This window comes from Poecile atricapillus, chromosome 2, assembly GCF_030490865.1.
Source record: "Poecile atricapillus isolate bPoeAtr1 chromosome 2, bPoeAtr1.hap1, whole genome shotgun sequence".
Taxonomy (NCBI): Eukaryota; Metazoa; Chordata; class Aves; order Passeriformes; family Paridae; genus Poecile; species Poecile atricapillus.
Window position 1 is genome coordinate 63675385 of NC_081250.1, and position 18852 is coordinate 63694236.

The following is an 18852-nucleotide window of genomic DNA, read 5'->3' on the forward strand; positions in this document are numbered from 1 at the left end:
TGGAGGTCAGGTTTTAACCTTGTGTAGCTTTCACCAAGTTTATCATGATGTATTGTTGTGGCTGTTGCTCAAAAAAACCCCAAAACTCAAATAAAACCCCTGCTAGAAAAATACAAAATGCAGCCTCCCTCCCTCCCTCCCTCCCTTCCCTCCCTTCCCTCCCTCCCTCCCTCCCTCCCTCCCTCCCTCCCTCCCTCCCTCCCTCCCTCCCTCCCTCCCTCCCTCCCTCCCTCCCTCCCTCCCTCCCTCCCTCCCTCCCTCCCTCCCTCCCTCCCTCCCTCCCTCCCTCCCTTCCTTCCTTCCTTCCTTCCTTCCTTCCTTCCTTCCTTCCTTCCTTCCTTCCTTCCTTCCTTCCTTCCTTCCTTCCTTCCTTCCTTCCTTCCTTCCCTTCCTTCCTTCCTTCCTTCCTTCCTTCCTTCCTTCCTTCCTTCCTTCCTTCCTTCCTTCCTTCCTTCCTTCCTTCCTTCCTTCCTTCCTTCCTTCCTTCCTTCCTTCCTTCCTTCCTTCCCTCCTTCCCTCCTTCCCTCCTTCCCTCCTTCCCTCCTTCCCTCCCTCCTTCCCTCCTTCCCTCCTTCCTGCCTCCTGCCTTCCTGCCTTTAAAAAGAAAAATATGGAAAAATATTTGAGCTGGAATTATTGTTGTCTTAATGACCATATCTACCTAGCTAAGACAGTGAATCAATACAGTATATCTATTTGTTAAACAACTTTTCTTCAAATAAAATAAAGTAGCAGGCATTTAATGAATAAGTAGTCATAGAAAACCCATTAACTTTTAAAAGATGGGCTATGGAGTTGTGAAAAAGTGTCAAAAGTTATGTCATATAAGCAAAATTATGATAGAAACTTTCATTTCTTCATAAAGCTGCATCAGAATTTCAGAACTGATCAGGGACATGCAATAAAGTCCAACGTTCCCTCAATTACTGAAACAGTGACTGTATTAATTTGAGCATTTTCTTATGCATTACTACTACTATCCTTCCTCTTTTTTGGACAGATCACAATGCAGTGTCAATAGTTACAACTCCTAGAGCCAACCAAATGTTGGCTGTTACAACACATACATGGAGCGGGTAGTGGTCAATCCCACCTCATCCTGCACAACACCAGCCAAAGTAGCCAATGGTGCTACCAGACTGAAAATATGTCACTATGTCCTCCTGATAATACAAAACTACAGAGTCCCACAAATTCAGATCAGTCATCTTTTTGAAACAGATGGAACTTGACGGGAAATTTATCATAAAAGTTGATTTGAATCAATTGAGCCAACTGAATCATAAAAAGTGAAACAACCAGCTGACGTATATCCCCTGCCTTTTGCCATAGACAGGAACAATCTATCTTTATCCACTGCATATACAGTTACTGGTATGCAGGTTTGATGACAAGCTATTCCTTAGAGCACATAACAAATTCCAGGTGAGTGTGGTTGTGCTGAGCTGTAACACTGCAGAGCTATCTGAACCCAGACCCTCCAGCAGCAACAGGTATCACTGGAACTCTCAAGTTCAAGTTATTCTTATAAAGCCCAGTGCAAAGTTCAGGCATTGAGCTTTTGATCCACAGGATTTGGTCTGTGACTCCACAGGAATGTGACATATTCATACTTTGCTGTAAGTACCTAGATTGAGGCTTCTGAGGTTAATAAAAAAAAAAAAAAAAAAGACCGGTAACATATTTGACTGATATTAGTCCACGATTCACCGATCTGTGTTGACATCTCAGAGCTCCCATTTCCTTGTGGGCATGACTGGACAATGACCTAAAAATATTTGATATAGAAGCCACTTTTGATTGGCATGTATTTTTGCTACACCAGTCACATAAATGAAGTTTTAAATCCTTAGCAGCATACATGTTCCTAGTTTCAGATTATATTTCAGCGAAATAACTGCATGGACACCGAGTCAGATGTTCAGTGGCTATAAACCAGCAGATCTCTGAGCTTCCTGTAAGATCTGGAGACCTAGAAGAACTTAGTATCTAACCCGAAGTCTACTAGGTAAAAATAGAGCCCCCTTCTAAAATACTAATGGAAAAAATTACTGAATTTGTCTCCAAAGATATACTGGCTGATTAATACTACCTGAACACAGTTCTTGCCTTAAACAGGTACCCTAATCTACGATGCAAATGAACAGAGATAAAGGAAAATAGGGAAAAATATATTGGAGAGATTCAATACAATAAAATCTTCAGCTTTCACAGCCTTTTCAGTATTAAGGCCCATTTCTCACAAGAAGTTTGAAAGAAGACTGCAAAAGATCATGCATTTTGTCATGGTCCAAATTTAATCTTCATTCAAAACTAAAAAGCCCCATGACACTGTCAAAGCAAAACTGCCAGCCCAAGCTACCTGTAACTGTCAAAACATTTCTATGACTCTGTTTAAAATAACTGGTAATGGCCTCTCCAGATTTCGTATCCCCTAAAATAAAGGAATTAAACCCCTGTGTTTAGAAGGTCATTGGCATAGGAAACAATGAGTTAACAATAATGAGGTGTCAGCAGCAGTAATGAGGTTATTTTTGATCCCAAGCTAATCCAAACAGTTAGAAGACAATTCCTCAATGTGCCAAATAAGTTCCATCTCTCTCAGCTTTGAGAGAACAAAAAAACAAGCAGGAAAATAGGAGTGAGTTTTGCACAAAAACATATCCTATGAATGAATCTAGGAAATCATTAAAACTGTGATATATTGGAAATTACATACGTTAAGCCACAGAATGGATTTTAAGCTCCTTCATCACTAAGTTTACTTCCGTTTACTGAAATCACTCTCACTTAGCATGAAACTGCATTTGACACACATTGTGCCTCAGACAACAAAAAGCAGTATCTTGGCCAAGTTTCCTAACAGATCCATGGATAAGACCACAAAGCTTTAGTCTACAGGGAAAGGCAGTTGACTTGGCAAGTCTGCCTGTGGCTCTCTGACCTTTGTTTCAGAAAAGGTCACTGCAGAGTCAGGTTCCTGAACTTCTCAGGGATTCTGCAGCTCTAAAGCTACGGATCTTTTAGGCTGTAGCATCATGACAGTCTAAAGAAACATGAATTAATAAACCCTTTTTTTTAAATTCCCACAAAACCTTTTCAGAAGTCCAGGAGCAATCAGGAGTGATAGCAGTCCAGTTCTTGGTTATCAGCAACCACAACACTGCTGAAAGGCACTGTAAGAACACAAAAAAACAGCTGCACGTAGGTGAAAGGCTGAAGGTTTCTGTGTCTGGGTAAGGAGCTCTGATTACCTGTTGTCTGCCCTGAGCACAGTTATGAGAGTTTAGCTTACAGTGCTATCAAGCTGGCTCTTGTTACATTCAACACAGCAAAAACCAAAATAAAAAGACAGTGATTTTTTTCCCCCACTTATTTTCTGTGGAAGAATAGAACACTGTGCACCTTAGGCTGCAGGAACTGAATTGTAAGCAATGGCAGATTATAATTGATTTGCTAAAGGAGCAAATAGAAACCCTTGAGTTACACAGCATTTTAAGCAAGAGAATGACAGATCTAACTCTGATGCTAGGTTAAATCTTAAATTAGGCATGTGCAAAGCCTTTCAGTTTTTCAGGGTGTGGCTCAAACACAGAATGAACAAACCAGTATTTTTAAGAGGTGACACCTCCAAAATTAAAATGATTATTTTAAAGAATCATGGAGTAACTCAGATATGGAATTGTAGATGCCATAAAAAAATCATCCTCTTATTATTGGTTCCAAAGGAGAAGTAGCTGCTGACACTGTTGAACTTTGTGATCATTCTTCTAGATTAAAATACTAGTCATTTTCTAAAAAGTGAATTTTTTTCTATACTTAATATAATTCCAGTCATTATCTTTGGTTTCTTTTTTTAAAGATGCATCAAATAAATGGTTTAAATAAAACAGAAGAAGCTGTATGAAACTACTCTTGCTGAAATGAAAAGGTTGCCTTTTTGGGAAAAAAAGATAATTTAGGGGCCAATGGATTAGATGACCTCAAGAGGTCCCTTCCAACATAAAAAATTCTGTGATTCTCTTATATAGATATTTTTATGTATTATATGTTCTATATCTCATAAATTGAATAAACTATATATTTTATTCTACTTATAAATATTAATTAATATTAAATATATTTTCATTGCACATTATGCAATTTATGCATTGTATTTTACATATTCTATCATGAAAATAAAACTAAATAAAATTAAACAAAAGCTATTTTGGCCATTTTTCTTTAAATAAACTTACAAACTAAAGAAGTCCTGGAAAAAGAAAATAGCGAGAAAGAAAAACAGATGTTTCTGTGTTCTTGATGGAGTATTTTAACAGCACAGTCTCCAGTTCAATGTGTACCAGTGACAACAGAGGAGCAGCCACAATGACTATTAGTACTGCAATTCCTTATACAAATAGATCACTCTTATGTGTCTATACACACACACACACACACCAAACCACTCCCAACAGAACACTGCTTCATTTCTATTTATCTTTCTGCCTGCACCTTTGCACCTATCCTGAAGGTCATTAATTTGCATTTGGTAGGGGGATGGATGTGTATTTCCAGCATCCAAAAATTTTGAAAAAGGGAGACTGCAACTGCTTTCCAGCCAGGCTGCATCTACCGCTGCTGGAGAGAAAGTGAGTAGTCACGGCCTTCGCAGGTGGAGCGTGGGAGGTGAAATCCACTGTCAGTGAATGAGGTTGCCAGGCAAGACACACATACACTCCCACACAGCAGCTGCTACTGCTGTTCCTGTCAATAGCCCTGCCATGTGAAGGAGAGAGGCTTTTTCAAAGGTGAGCTGATTCAACTGCACAAGGCTTTAAGGACATTTTTACTAATTATTTCCTGAATTAGAGCTATCTTCTTTTAAATAATGGTAGCTACTCAAGTGGACTTTGGCTGGAACCGGAGTGGACCCCTAAGAACTGCCACCCGCTCTCTCAAGTCAATGACTAAACTTGTGCTGACTTCAATCACCCTGGAACAAACAGACCTTTAAACCCAAGGCTCTCCCTCAAACAAAAATGGACTAAAGCAGGTGTTTTGCTTAGAAAGGCTCCAGTATGAACTTCCAACTACTAAAAACAACCCCTAGACACATACAGATGCACTGCCCATCATCCATCAGTTCTCTGTACTGAAATGTATTTTTGTAGGAGACCTAAACACCTCAGAGAAGCTGAGCTTTTGCTCATCATTCTCTTCCTGGAGAGTATCAGGAAACATGAATATATAAGTGTATTTTCACCCCTACTAAGAGGGTCTAACACTTGTTATTTGTTGTCACTCAGCCAACAGTCAGAAATATGACACGGTAACTCTTGGGTTTTGGTTGTACTCTTGAAAATTACTATTTGCATTTCAGAAAATGAAAATATTAAAAAGGTTGAGACTGATGTTATAGATCTGACAGCCAAAACGACAACAGGAAAGTGGAAAATGTAGTAACAAATATCAAAATAACTAGTAATACCAAAACAACAATAGTCCCTTCTAGTGTGCTTTTCCTCATTGAACAGTAAATTACTACAGAAGATACACATACAACCTTTAGGCCAGGGTTCTGTATCACACAATAATCAGGATAATCAATCTCTAGCCACTCCCATATGTGCAGCACATCAGGTTCTCTACCAAATTTGTTCAGTAACACTAAAATTAACATCTTAAGGAAGATAGGTTATCCACAGGGATTCCGGGAAAAGCTGCACTTCAGAAATATTTAAACTTCTTAAATTTTAGAACGTTAATGCTGATGAACCATTATAAATACTGATGAATGACTCAGGAAAGGGATTATATGTGTTGTTCAGCACAGCTGATGATGTAGATAAGCCTGCCATTCCAAGAATGTTAAGGGGACCACCTTATCTTTTTTCCCCAGAAGACTTCACTCCATTGTTCCTATGACACAGTTTATTTTCTTTTTTTTAAGTGCTTCTCAGAAGGACTCTCAGCAATTCACTCCCTGCTGCTGCTGCTGACCCCAAGGCCCCCAGTGTAGCCCCTAACTTTGCTGATCTCTAAGGTACGTAAACAAGAGATGACAGAAGCCACAGACAAACCACTGAACCATACTGAGGCAGCCAGCCACAGGTAAGCAGAACAGGTTTAGCTGATTATTACAGGCTGAATGAAGCTGGTGGCTGGAAGAAGCTGACATTTCAGGATTGGTTTGCTCAGATATATGAGCAACCTATTATAAGCCATGACAGAGATGAGTGCCTTTAATACTGGTTTGACTTTGCAAATACATTCCTCATGGCAATACCCAACTATTTGCATTTACACCATTTAACCTTTTATAAATACCACAACATACAATTTTGATGCTTTAAACACACTTCACACAATCTGCAGTGCCTGAGTCTATCTTATAGTGGGGAAATGTGTTGGAGATGTCCCAGCTCAGCAGCTGGCCAGTAGAGGTAAATGTAGAGATAGATGACCTCCTACAGATCAGAGGGACAAGATAGACCTGAACTTCACTGGGATGCAGAAAGGTCTCTTGCTAATCTGATGTGCACATCAAATGAACAATAGTAATTTAATAACAAGCATCTGTCGGCCACAGATTGTCTATGAAGGTGCTTCTAGGTTTTTTTCCTTTGCATCTAAACTAGATTTCAACATGATGGGATATATAGGAACTTGCATTAAAAGTTATTTTATTTTTTACCTTTTTATCTTTCATGTGTTATCTTTTATTTGTTTCACAAATATTATAAATCACATACTATTCAGAGTTTAATTTATATTGTACTCCAAGTACTTCCTTTTTCCTTTCAAAATATTGTTTTTAATATATTGTTAGCCTTATTAGCTCAAATCAATCAAATCTTCATCATATTTATCTTTCATGCTCCTTTTTTTCATACTCTGTGATAAGCCAGTTCTAACAGTGGAAATCTGTATATAACCAATAGTATTGTTCCAGAGGTACTGATACTACTGAATTAGAATCAAAACTGAAGTCTACATTTATACCAAGGTTTTATATATTTTTAATGTTCATGGTCTAATTCATAAATCAGCCTTAGAGTGTTGTTTTCCTTTCTTTTCCTTTATGAAGATACAAGAATGGCACATTTGATGGGGGATTAAAAGAGAACTCCAAGATAAATTATTCATGAGAGCAAACAATATTCTTTTCTAAAGAAAATGATAGCTTTTAGAAACACAGTGCAGTATATGCAGAGACTTTGTAAATACAGGGAAGCAAGAAAATAAAAATGAAATAAATGACTGGTTTTGAAACAAAAATATTATTTCTGATACCTAAAAGATTGGCCTATATTTATTCAAGGAAAACATTAATTCAGATATGTAGGGTGAAATGCTGACCCTGTCAGCACTCACTAACTCAAAACACTCACTAACTTGAGGAGAACCAGGATTTCATCCCATCAGTATGAAATATTTATAGTTTCTCCAATCCATTTTAGATATTAAAATTAAGTATGTTTCATTACTTTTCTTTATGTTTTGTTACTTTACTTTGCTCCTCCTCCCTTTTTAAGAGAAAAAAAAGGAAGGTAATATGGCTATTAGGACTAGACAGCCATTTGTAGGTCCCTTCCAACTGATCTAGTCTAGTCTAGACTAGTCTATTCTATTCCTAGGCTTGATTCATCCTAAAACCTTTTTTGGCTTTATATTTCCAAAGTAAAACCTTCTCTATTCCACAGAGGAAATCCTTCTGCCACAGATGTATGGGAAGATCATATATTGAGAAGGACAGATTTCAGAAAAGGGGTCTCGTCTTAAAAAGATCTCAAAATATTGTAAAATAAAAAGATGCCACTCCACTTGCTATGAAGAATATAAAAGCTGGAGTAAATGACTGTGCTAGGCTCTGTGCTGCTGTGCCTGATCAGCTCTGCATCTCTAATCTAGGCAGTCATAAATTGCAAAATAATAATTTTGCCTGACAAAACTGCATAATAATATAAGTAATGAACTGTATCTAGGGATCTTTGCCAGCAGTGTCACTTTGCAGGAAGATATAAACTGAGATATCCTGACTCTTCACGTTCCTGGTTGAGGGAGAGGTTGAAATAGCAGAATAAAATTCACACTGCTGTTGCACCTGGCATTCTGCATGGGAAAAGCATAAATCACCTCAGATTCTTTCAACAGCTAGATAAAATATTTCGAAGACTCATATTCAAAACTCATGGATTTGCCCCCTCTATATCAGGATAGTAAGTGTATTTACAGAAGATACCTGTCAATAGCTGAACAGGCTCTTAGAGGAGAAGGCCAAGCACGGTGACTATGTCGAGGTAAAGGTCTTTATTTACTGCCTGAGTAAACAGATCTAACATCTAAGAGTGCTCTTTTTGCTTTCCCCTCACCCACACAGTGCAAAGGAGCTTGGAGATAGACAAAACCAGCTAGGCACAGCATTGGGAGAAGGGGGTAGCAAATGTCACCTGGTAGCTTATATATTGTTGTGGAAGAACCGAGGAATTCTGTCTCTAAGGGGCTTTTTCTTTGATTTACTTGGCCTGTAATGACCACAACTGGGGTTACACTACTTAGGAACCACTGTTTATATAAGGGCACAGTCTATTTAAATGCTTGGAACACTAAATTTGTATCTTTCAGAATACACATTGGTTATCTGCCCACAGTGCTATTCAATTATATCCTACAAAGTGTTCTCTCTGTAAAAAAATCTTATTAAGTATTAATTCATGTGACTTTACCACAAATTTTGCACAATTAAGTGCTTTCTTTAAAGCATCATTCCCTAGAATCAGGAGATTCTGTATTTTAAACAAACAAACAAAAAAGCTTCTAGCCCAGTGGTTTGCACAGTAAACCTTGAATTCATTAACAAAAAGAATCTCAAATATCCCCAGCTTTTCAGGAAAAAAATCTTATTTTCTCTGCGTCTGGATTTTTCAGTACCTCTGCTGCACCAGCTGTCAGGGCTTTTCTATGCAACAAGAATATTGATCTTGGGGAATCATTTTTCAGTCTTTCCAGGAAAAAGTTTAGAGCTGACTCTCTGCTTTCTACCTCTAGGAGATGGAAAAATAAAACAAACTCCAACATGGATTTACTGGGAAAATAAAAGTAAGTCATGTCAGAACCTCCTCAGCAATAAGCAAAAAATGACTTTGACTGATCACTAAATGAGGGATTTTAACTGCCAGTAGTACTTGAAGAAGAGTGATGCATTTTACTTATGATGTAGACACAGCAAGTCTTGACAAGCTCTGATCATGACAGTGATGCCATCATACATATGGTGAAGAAAAGAAACACAGCAGCAGACAAGGAAAAATGTCACCTACTAAGAAAAAAAATGCAGCCGGAAGAATACACAGATTAAAACACCAGACTTCCACACCTGACCCATCTGCACATTCTGAAAGTGACTGGAGCTTCAGGCATGGTGGGACACGTGAGTCAAAGAAGCTGTGGCATGAAGATGACCATGAAACACTTTATTTGGTTTTGATTTCTGGCAGTGTTTGGGTACGCTTACAATTTTCCTCTGTCGCAGATTGATTAGAAAGCACTGGCAAAAACTAGAGTGGGAGCATGGACATTTAACTAGCTGCAATGATCTTACTAAGATGCTTCGCTGCTCACCTCTGGGTTTGGAACAGCATCGTGGTAAAGTTGTCCTGAAACTCTACCAAAGCAGAACTGTGTGTTCAGTTACTAAGCTGGAAGCAGTACTTTGCTTTGTTTAGTTCTACTGGGACCTCACTAGAGAACACTGCCAGTCTCTCCTAAAGAATCCTCTGCATCCCAAGTTGAAAGGAAGGTGAAAACAGAACTAGGAAGCTTAAACAAAAATGTTAAGATTCTAAAATGGGGAAACTAACACTGACCAATGAGTAAGACTTTGTTATTCCTTTTGACCACTGATTCCACAGGTTTGATACACAGCAAGAGAGTTCAAGGTGGCACAATAACACTACACTCACATACTTGGAAGATTTGCTCAGTCAAACCATCCTCACTAAAAGTTCCTTGCAAATTTCTGCATGTAATTAAATAAAAACCACGAAACTTCTCTTGGAATCCATATCAAAATGCAGTAGTGTATAAAACAGGTTGTTTAGCAAAAACACAATGTGAGCCTGTATCCTATGATCATCAACAGACAGGGCAATGTAAATGTTTAGCAGAATGCTAAGTATTGGGCCTAATGAAGCCCAAGCCTACCATATCCACTGAGGAGCTGTCCCAAAACCTCTACAGAACTGAATTAAACCACAAAACTACCATTAATAAAAGTAGTCACAAAGCCTAGTATTTGTGAGATCAGAACAATTTCCCCTTGGAATCAGCAAAGCCCTTAAATGTATACTGAATTATAAACAAGTGAGTAGTCCTACCCCTATGTGACAAGTTGTTTAAATACAATGGGAATGCTTAAGTGCTCTGCTACATGGGGATGCCATTACTCACATACTTAATGATAAGCACATGCTTATTACTTAACTTTTCATGTTGTGAGGTCTAAGAAGAAGCATGCAACTAATTAATGTACAATTATGAGAGCCCACACCCCCAGAGCTTACTGCATAAAAAGAATACAGAGAAGAGAGAAAAAAGCAGTAGAGTGACAGCTATGAAATTAAATGTAATTTGAATGTGCCTGCATATTTTACAGGTGAACAGTTTTAATGATGACAGATTTCACCCCAGTTTGAAAGAGGAAAAGCTGAGTCCACCTCTCTGGCAGAATCTTCTCTTTATTTCTTCTTGCATGTTTTGACACTTGATCTGTATAAGATAACCATAAAGGGCTCTTCATGAATCCATTTTGTTAATCAGCTATATGCTGTTTTTGTTTAATTCTGTAGATTAAACAGCAGATTTGGTAAGAAAAAGCCATCTTGCCATGTACATATGAATGTATTCCAATATTATTTAAGTAGATCTAGCAAATCACACTACCAAGATTTTTACATAATATTCCAATTTATTTTCACATCAGTAAGTGTTTCTGCAATTTTAATCCATATTTCCTGCATTGTCTCAGCAAAGATAGACTGCATGAAATCACGGCAATGAGCAACAATATTTGTGTTTTTCTAGACTCATCTATGAATCATCTAGGTGCAACTCTCATTGATATAGAAATTTTACAATCATACACATTGAAAGTCCATTTTCAACACAGACTAGGAAAGTAAGAATTAACATTTTTAAGTCTTCTTCTGTGGAAAAAAAACATGTATGCAAATAAAAGATGCACCAGAGAATTTTCTTCTAAGTAGGTTACAATGCTGTCATTCTACAGAGATTTTGATACCCTATCTCTACAGCTTCTGATGTGTACTTTGGGATCCCTGCACAACTTTAGAAATACACTCTTCTATAAAAGGGAATAAAACATGCCAGCCTTGGCACAGATTGTCTACATCAGCAAAGTTAGTAAGTAAAATGAAAAAAATAATCATAAAGTTATATTAAATCAAATCCACCACACTCCATGAGCTGCTACATTTTAACTGGGTAACTTCTGCAAGATGGTTATTACTACACCTCTTGCTTAAGAAGAGCTCCTCAAAATTTCAAGAGGATTTTGGCCTAAGTTACAATTTTAAGTCTTTTTTGGAATGTTTTGATCTGGAAGTTGGTGACCCTGTACTCATTAAAAATGCACATAGATTAAAATCTTTAACTGTTAATGTTTAAACTATAGGAATCAATGTATTTTCAGTACATTTGAAAGTATTGTTAGATTGAGGGCAAAGTGGCCAGCCCCAAGGCCTGATATTCCAGTCATTCCTTGCTCAGTGTTTCACTTGATGCCAATTCCAATACCACTTTCAAAATTTATTCTTTAATGCTGTCCAAGCCCTCTTACTGATAGGAGAGCACAAATGCATGTCATCTAGTCAATTTTTTTGCACATACAATATTTTGTTAAGTCCAAAATTTGCACTTCTCTTATTTCCTTCCTCTCTTTAGAGAGATATTGTTCAGCCTGAATTGAAAATGATGAAGTTCTTTAATAGAACTGCCCTTTCAGATTACCTTTATTTATTATAGAAACCTCAAGGCTTTCTTCTCTAGCATTTTCAGGCACTACATCTTATATCTTTGCTTGCCATTGGGTTTCCTGCCTTTTATAAGGTCACTTTATAGTTACTGAATCTCCTTTTTCTCTTCTTACTAAATTTATTACTTCTTCTTGCTCCTTTTACCACAGACTAAGCCTTTCAGGTTTGCCGAAATTCTCCTTGGGATAAGAAGAAATAACTTGACTGTTTTGTGAAGAAAGCACTACAAGACAGGAGTAAAGATGGATTACAGCCATGTTTTAGACATGTAGGGCATCCGGTAGCCTCATAAAACTTTCCACAGAAAAGAAATGCCTCATAGTTTCTTCTTCTTTTCTGTATGCCCATTATGTACAAGGATGATGAGAAGTGCTCAACTGAGCTCTTACAGTAAGAGCTTATATTCGTCACTTAACTAACAATGCATTTTCTCAAATTAAGTTGACATTCTACAGAAACTCTATTGCATTTATCATCCTAAACTTTCAACTTATCATGCTGACACTGCACAAGTCTTGAGATTTTTTTTTCCTCTGAGTTGTAAAAAATACAAACCTGGAAATTTACTGTAAGTGTAGTAGCTTCATTGTTTCTTTATCTTTTTGGGTTTTCCTTACAGAAGGAGGTTCTTCTGGGCTTGATTCTTGTTTCTCTTGAGTAGTTTCTGTGTTCTGTGCATTTTTTCAATCAGGTCTTCAATTTCATACTACCTTTGCCCTTTTGGAAGGTTTGGCAAGACCCTCTGGTATAAAACATGTGTTGTTCTGTTGATTTCATCTGGCTGCTTGTACATGCCAAGGAGAACTAGTTCATTTCACTTCATACAGGAAACTGCGCCAGTGATTTTTCTGCGATTTCCAATGCCAATTATATTGTCTGTGCTACTGAGTTTGGATCCTGGACAGATCCTTGCAGTCTGCTTGCTTTTGCTTAACGCTGCCTTTAGGCATGTGAGGTCTGTGAGCTGCTATTAACCATGGCATTCTTGTTAAAATATTACTTTCCTCAGCCCACATTTAACTGCTGCACAATTAAAACAAATCCTTATGTTCTATATTTTATAGTGGTGTTGTCAGACCATCAGAAATGAAACATAAATTCTTCTAAAATAAGTTATATATTTGATAGAAAAATGTGCTTCTGTTTTTTGCACGGTTGACTTGAAAAATATATTGACTTGAAAAATATATGTGGTCCTTGTTTATTACCACCTCTAATGGGTTTGGGGTTTTTTCCATTCAATAAAAAACGGTTTCTCTGGAGGCTGTGAATTCGCGGCCTTCTCCCAAGTCTTTTGTGCAGAAAGCCAACTCATTTGATACGAGCACATGAAGCGGATTTCAGGTGAATGTCCCTTGGGTTACAAGCACCACACAATTGCAGAACACTCACACTTCCATTTAGCATAGGGTACAGGCTGCTGCAAAGCCCAGAGAGCCCAACAAATGAGGCCTTAAGCACGGGAGTCTGCCCACTGGAAGTCCTAATTTCATGGCCACACTGAATGAAGGCAGCAGCCCCACCGCGGGCCCAGCTACAGCTGTGGTCAGGCTGCCACAATTTAGTGCAGCCCAGAGTAGGCAATGAAGTATCCAGGTGTACGTGAGACTGCCCTCGACCTTCCCTGCCATGTGAGATGAGGGGTCTGATGGTTTCCACACGGGGCCCACTCTTCTTTCCCACTGTGGACCAGGCCAGTGTTTTGCGGGGTGCTCACTTCCAACCTTCTCAAGCCGTGCCCGATGGGCAAAATCAGGGCCACCGTATCAGCGACCATGGGTGCCCTCCACTCTGAGTTGCCCGCGCTCTCCTCTGCTCCTCCGTGATGCTCCACCACTGCTATTTCCCCGCAGATTCCCAGCCGCCGCCGTGAGACACCTCTCCCTCTCCCTCTCTCTCCATTTTCACACTCCACCCACTTTTTGCTTTCTTTCTCCATCCCTGCCACCGTCTCTCTCCCTTTCTGGACTTGTCTTTATTTGGCACTCCCGGAAGCTGCTGGGCATTGCTCTCCCTGCCTGCCCGGGCAGCTGATGTGACTGACTGACACCGGCTCCCGCTGAGGAGGAGGAGGAGAAGGAGGAGGAAGAGGAGGAGGAAGGAGAGCAGCGGCGAGGCGAGGGAGGGGGGGAGCGAGTGACCGGCCGCGGATTTTCATTGCAGAGAGGAGGGGGGAAAAAAAAAGGCTACGCGGGTCATCAAAGCAGGTAACTCAAGAGCAGGCGGCGGCGGGAGGGGCGGGATGCCGGGAGCGGCCCGACCCCCCTGGCCCCGGGCAGGCGCGGCCGGGGCCGCGGGTGCGCTCCCGCCGGTGGCGGCGGCAGGAGCAGCCGCAGCGGACATCTTGGGGAAGGGGGAAAGTGATGAGGGCACGACTCCGGGCTCGGCCGGGGGCGGCAGGGCGGCAGAGTTATTCCTTGGGCGGGCAGAGCTATCTGGGTCAGGGGCCCGCGCTGCCCCTCGACTTCCCTCCTGTCACCTGCGCCGCGCTGCGCACGGAAAACCTCCCCCTCCCTGCCTCCCTCCCTTCCCCCGGGTGATAAGTGGGAAGGAAGTAATCTGGGCTGGGAGAGGGGAGACCCGAGCGAAATACCACGGCATGCGAGGGATCCTCTTTGGGGCCGAAGCTGGATTTCCTCCGCCGAGCCCCCCGTCAGCGCGGGGAGCGACTCCGGGGGTGCTTTCGGCTGTGCCCCCGGCCCGGGTCCCGGCAGCCGACCGGGTGATTAAAAATGCCCTCGGCTGTTTTGTGCAGACCTGGCTGTCAAGCGGTGCCGGTCTTGAACTCTCTTAATCAGCGTAAGATGATCTAATTCTGAGGCAGGCGGCTGTAGTGCCGGTGGGAAGCGGGGCACCGAGCCCTTGGATCCCCCCGCCCTTGGAGCCGGAGGTGTGCGTGTGGTGGAGGTGGCAGAAGAGCCTGCAGGTTTAGCCCAGAAGAAAGGGTTAAATAGCATCTTAGGGTGAGCGACCTGAAGGCATAATGTATATACCTTTACATAAAAATATATAAAGGATTCTTCAAATACAAGGTAGCTTTCAGAGGGGGCAAGAGGAAGGCAGAAATGAACACCCTTGAAGCCGAGGTAACTTGACATCAGGAGCACTCCCCCAGAGACGCAGCCAGACAAAGCCGAGGAGAAGTTGTCGTGACCTCACCTAAAAACGTGCAATCTGTCCCTTGCTTTGGGGACTGCTGTAGATTTGTATCTTGGCATTAAAGCATCAACAGTGAGGATTTTTATCAAGTGGAATTCAGATTTTGTAATGTGTAGGGGCAGTCTTAAAAACAAAGACCATCTGGGGAAGAAAGCTTTCTTTATATACCTTACCTAAATGTTTCTGAGTGATGGAAAATGTTAGGAAAGAGGCCAGTCCATTAGGAAATAGTTGGAAGAGATCTGTTTAGCACGGGGTCTGAGTTGGATAAACCTGCAGATTTGTTTCGAAGCCAGGCAAAAGTGGCAGTGGTTTATGGACTACCATGTTTCATTGTTTTGTGAAATTGTAATCCGAAAATTTGTCCTACTTCAGAAATGTAACTTTAAGAATTATTTAGAATAGTAGAGTGGTAGATGGAATAACTCAATACAGTACTCTCAAATATGCCCTTTTAAGACATTACTGTGAGTCAGATATCCTAATTTTTATGCAAATTTTATCCTAACATTTCCTTTTAATTACTTACTGTGCAAATGATAATAAACTTTTTTTCTGGTTTTATGCATTTTCAGCAGTATGATTTCATAACACTGGCTCTATTTTGAGCAAGTTTGCACGAGAACAAAGGCAATCCACCTTCTGTAACAAAGCCAGACACATACAAAAATATGGTCTTTTTGGTCTTGGGCTTAACAAAAATGCAAGTCTTCTGAATACTCCTATGATTCCTTTGTGTCTTCTCCCTTGAGTGCTGCTCAGATATGGAAGGTGGACAGGCACAACTCCAAACTTAATGAATAAAATATGTTTTCTCAATTAAATAAAAATGAGGAGGATGTGCATTATTTACTGTTATGGTAGAACCGACCTCTGACATGTTTTCATTATTCTTTGTCAGCTGTGGCTCCCACTTCAGTGGAGAAAAATGCTTCTTAGTATACCGTAAGGAGCAAGGGTACTAAGATTAAATTAAATTTCCTTCCATCATTAGACTTTATGATCCAACTGTATAATTTTTATTAACCATGCAAAATACATTGGGAACCCTAAGTTTGAAATAAAAAAAAATAATTAAAATTCACCCAGGTCCAAAATTCATGGTAATCTGAATTAGCAGTAAGTATGGAAGGCTGGAAACAGACAGCTTGTATTCAGCTCTCAGGCTCCCTGTTGATTTGCAACATCACCTGGACAAAGTCTGCTAATCTATGCTTTAATCTGTGGCCTGTCAGTGGCAATAAAGTTGCAATTGGTTTGAGCTCTAGGAATAGAAATGATGAACTGCCAAATACGTTAAAGAATATTCTTAGTGGTTCTGCACGAGTTCTAACATCACGTGCAACAGCAGCAAACTCAATAGCTGCAGTTGCTGCTGGAACATCTGACTACATGAAAGAGAACATTCTTTGCTTATCATGCTTATTGGGGCAAAACCAAAGAAATATCTATGATAAATAAGGCATGCATTTTTGCAGTTATTTTTCTGTGTTTTTATGGACTGGTTAAAGGATTTTGCTTGATGAAGTACCCCTGCTATATATAAATAATCCCTTTTTCTAAAACTTCAAGTGCATCTTTTGCAGTAGCAGAGACAATTGGGGAGTTACCATTTCCATGTGGTACAAAGTCCACTCCAGTTGCTTACATAATACAAAATATTTCAAACTCTGAAGACTCGGCTCTTCTTCAGAATGTCTCTGCTAAGAGCTATACCAGAATAGCAACACCTTTACTAAGCACTGTATGCTGAAGTGACAAAAGCATGCATGAGCACGGCTGCATCTATGGCAACGATTATGCTGATTCAGATACTTGATCAAGAGTAGGGAGTTTGGGGCTTCTTAAAACTCTGTGACTTCTGTCACCATTTAGCAAGGCTTTATGGCATGGACACCACTAGTCTATACACATACTCCCTACTGCTGGCTTAATTGCACCTGTGCACTTAAGATATTCTGACTGTCAATTTCAGGGACTTTTTGTTACTTAAAAGGTCCCGCTGAGACTACTTTCCTGAGTATATGCTAATGGGAATTGCTTTGTCTGACCCACAGTTTTTCAGACAGCAGCAAGCCAAAGAGGTTGCTTGTAGAATTCCAAATACCAGTAGTAGTATGCTCGGAATTAAAGCCTTAATGCTTTTGTAGCTATATTTAAAAAAATAAAAAATAGGGAAATGCTCAATTACATAATTAAATAGTGGCACATTTTTTCCAGTAAGATCTGCTCAGATCCTAAGCTTTAAGCTATGTTTTGTATTAGTTTAAATATTTAATTAATTGCTCTTTGGAAGGAATGCAAAGAATCATTTACATTTCTTTGTGTAATCTGTCATCATCTAGAAACAGCAGACTAATTCACCTAACAGCTCTGGGTCCTCTAAAGCATCAGCCATCCTCAAAAAGGCTTTTACAAGCCTCTAGAGTAGGTCCAGTTTGATTTCTCTGGGTTTTGCAAGATGTCACACTGAAATAGAGGAGGGATAAATAGTTAAATGTCTGAGATCTTGTATGTGAGTAGGTTGCATGGGTATCATTAAAGCTTAGGATCTCTTAAGTAGTAACCAGGTTATATCAGGAAATAGAAAGGTCTTTTTTAGTAGCAGATGGCCCATTTCATCCTGAATCAGAAGCAGAGGCACAAATTGCAAGGCTAGCAGTATTGCAAAGTCAGTGGGATGAATTTTAGAATGAGAGATGCATGAAGACCTTAAGTTTTTGTGACCAGTAAAGATCCCAACTGAGATACAGAGCAGAGGGAGGACTCATATAGCAGAAAGTTTACTTAAGGCCTCCTGGCTGGTGCTATGCTGGAGGACGAGTCACCAGCTGCAGGCTGAGTGGAGCAGCCATGATGAGCCTGAGACCATCAGACACAGATTGCAGCAGGATGTTCTGGTGAGAACAGGAACACTTGCAAACCCGGCTGAAATCAAGCCCAACTATTCAGGCTTCAGGATAATATGGATATGCATGAGAAGTAGGGTGTGGAAGCCTTGTGAAAGGCCACCAGTGCAGCAAACAAAACTGTTACAAACCTTGGTACTGAATAACTGTTGTCCTGTCTTTTCTTCAGAAGTAATTTTACAGGTTCTGTTTTTAGACCTTGCAATACTTTTCACTTAGTTTTAACTTCCTTCTTTGTTTTTTTCCTTTCACATCCTGGAAGTACTGAAACATTTGTACTTTGTGGAATTTACCCTTTCAGAGAGTTCAAATTCAATTTGTTTGGAACCATAGCATAAAGGATCTTACTGTTCAGTTATTATGAACTGAACTGAAGCACTTGAATAAAGTCAATGCCTACATGCAGTATTTTCTCGGTTCAGCAAGGCAGTCTGCTTACATACAGTAATTGGACTTGTGACAGGTAATTAAATGGCTTTTAAGGCCTTTAGGATGCTTGATTACATCAAGAGCCCCTCACTAATATATAGTAAACGAGGTGGCTAAGAACACTGCATTTCTGTTGATTGGAGAGATACTAAAACTCATACACTTCATTGGATGGAGAGAAAAAAATTAAACCCAAGACAAAAGACTATGAGCAGTGGTGATATGAAAAGGGAGCATAAAAGGAATAGCAGAATGTACTTAGAAACTGGGTTGCCTTGGTTATTTTAAGTCAATCATGCTTACACAGACTGTCAAGTCTT

The 18852-nt window shown here is 39.9% G+C and overlaps 1 protein-coding gene across 1 annotated transcript in view; it reads left to right on the top strand.

Annotated features, from left to right (window-relative positions):
- Window positions 1-14043: 14043 nt before the first annotated feature.
- CAP2 (cyclase associated actin cytoskeleton regulatory protein 2) overlaps window positions 14044-18852 on the top strand; it is a 69225-nt gene continuing 64416 nt past the window's right edge. The window contains exon 1 of the mRNA XM_058830886.1: window positions 14044-14242. The gene's annotated coding sequence lies outside the window, so the exon portion shown is untranslated. The remainder of the gene's footprint in view (window positions 14243-18852) is intronic.